Raw genomic sequence first — 2,871 nt, 5'->3', positions numbered from 1 at the left:
ACTAGGGTAATAGGATCTCCAAAAGACATCATTATAAATGTCCCCACTCTCCGAACGAAAAAATACGAAGTTACGCTGCTGGAGGGCTAGGAACTGTCATTTATAACCATAGGCGGTCTGGCTCAGTGGATAATGCCTCGGCCTGCCTACCACAGGGTCTGGGTTCAATGTCTGACCAAGGCATGTACCTAGGTTGCAGGCTCCTCCCTGGCTGGGGACCAGGTCAGAGCTCATGCAGGAGGCAACCAATCAAAGTGTTCCTCTCACTTTGATGTTTCTCTCTGTCTTTCCCTTTCTCTTCCACATTCTCTAAAAATCAATGGAAACATATCCTCAGGTGAGGATAAAAAAAATAATAAAGAAATGTCATATCCTATGAAAGACACATCTTGAAAATGCCTAAAGAAAGTTGTCATTTTTTCATGGTGAAGGGACTGGAGTCCGTGTTGATGAAAAAACCTTGCTGGCTGTGGTGATTGGCAGTGGCAGCAGCAGCAGGGTGATGGGGCTGGTGCCTTCCCCTGATCAGCCCGGTCACCTCCCACAAAGGGAGGCCAGACTGCGGCTTAGGCCTGCTCCCCAAGGGGAGCAGGGAGCGGGCCTAAGCCGTCACTAGGACATCCCCTGAGGGCTCCCAGTATGTGAGAGGGGGCAGGCTGGGCTGAGGGACACCCCCCCCCAGTGCAAGAATTTCGTGCACCGGACCCCTATCCTATATAATAAAAGGCTAATATGCAAATCAACCCAACAGCAGAACGACTGGTCGCTATGACGCACACTGACTACCAGGGGGGCAGACGCTCAATGCAGGAGCTGCCCCCTGGTGGTCAGTGCACTCCCACAGGGGGAGCACCACTCAACCAGAAGCCGGGCTCAAGGCTGGCGAGCACAGTGGTGGTGGCAGGAACCTTTCCCGCCTCCAAGGCTGTGCTAAGCTGTCAGTCAGACACCCCCCAAGGGCTCCTGGACTGCAAGAGGGCACAGGCCGGGCTGAGGGATGCCCCCCCTCCAGTGCACGAATTCTGTGCACCAGGCCTCTAGTCATAAAATAAAGACATATCAGACTTTATGTCAAAGTTTAAGTAATTACAGAAGTAAAATATATGGTTGCTTTATAAAAATATATTACAATTACTATAAAAATTAAACACACCTTTGCATATTTACAGCTTTCCTGTTTACCTGTTCACTAACCACATGCTAATAATATTTGCTTTTGTTATATTTAATAGAATCATTATGAAAAATAACTGATTGAATTCTGGAATGTGCACAGAACTCCATTCAAAAAAGTTGCAATGCTAATAAAGGGCACCGTATTGTTACTTTAGATTTGCAAACTATTGAACTCATTGTGCATAACAAAGCAGAATAGAAACATCTTCATATGCTATATACATTAGTAACTAAGTACATGCATTAGAAATATTCTTTTTCTTTTCTAGCTTTTCTGGAACCTTTGTATTTTTGGGTAAGGACAGGTATTAGAAGGCTGAAGTGGAAGCATGTCAAACTCAAAGGCTAACACAGGCCAAATAAACAAGGTTGAAGTTTATGTGGGCTGCAAAAAAACAAAAGCTTCAATTTTTATAGAAACGTTGCTGAATACATTTCATAAAGACATGCTGAATACAAAGGGCTGAAATAAATGAGTCATCATTAACATAAAATAATAGAACCTTTTAATAAAAATATTTTTTCTTGAACATTAACTTACCAGACACTGAATATCTGCACAAATTAATAAGCATAATGCAAATAAACCTATTTTTCTTGTTCTCTGAAATATTTCCTGTTGCGCACATCAAACAAGTCAGTACAAGACTAATGATATGGCCATCACTACTGAAATATTTGCTGCTGGTATAAATGGAGAGAAATGGTGCACCTGTGAGGGAAATGAACGCAACATGATTATACTAATCAGTCATTAGCGAACATTGTAATTCGCTATTAATAATTATGTGTAACAGGATATTGTAAACATTAAGTTATAAAGTTTTTGTTAAAACATTACTTACATACTGTTATATTAGCTGGGCCACAAAAATATTCATTGTGGGCCATATGCAGCCCGCTGGCCGCGAGTTTGACATGCTTGGCCTAGAGCAGTGGTCGGCAAACCACAGCTCTCGAGCCACATGCGACTCTTTGTCCTCTTGAGTGTGGCTCTTCCACAAAATACCACTTGGGGCGCGCACGTACAGTGCGATTGAAACTTCTTGGCCCATGCACAGAAGTCGGTTTTCGGCCTGGGCAAGTCTATTTTGAAGAAGTGGTTCGGAAGTGGGGGGTGTCAGTCGTTTGGGCGACAGGAGACGCGGCGCAGGCGGGGCCGTGGGATACGCAGCGTGGGGGAGGCGCTCGCGATTCATGCACGAGTTGAGTGAGCCAGTCAGTCAGCAGTCTCATGTGCAGTGGTTAGTGCTAGTCATGTCCGCAAATCGTGCGCGGGTGACAAAAGTACCTACTTGAAGCATAAAGTTACCTGTATTTTTCCAACCAGCTGCAAATCCTACAGGTATTTTTGTCGTCAATTTAAGAATTATAATTATTTTGTATTGGTGGCTTTATTATTATAAAATGAAACATTTTTTTAGGTGCCCTGTTTGACATGGCTACAAAGAAGAAGCAAAGGAAAACGGAAGACGAAAACCGTGAATTTAAAGTTGAATGGACCGAGACTTTCGCATTTATTCAAAACTTAAATGGCCTTCTGACCTGTCTTATTTGTCAGGAAAAATTGGCGCATAACAAGAAATCAAATTTGGAGAGACACTTTACAACTAAACACGTGTCATTTAGTACTAAATATCCTGTCGGTGATGCAAGGAAGAAAGCAGTTGAGGAACTTCAGAAGAGTCAAGAAAA

Source organism: Myotis lucifugus, unplaced genomic scaffold (assembly GCF_000147115.1).
Source record: "Myotis lucifugus unplaced genomic scaffold, Myoluc2.0 scaffold_325, whole genome shotgun sequence".
Classification (NCBI taxonomy): domain Eukaryota; kingdom Metazoa; phylum Chordata; class Mammalia; order Chiroptera; family Vespertilionidae; genus Myotis; species Myotis lucifugus.
This window is presented reverse-complemented; position numbering follows the sequence as displayed.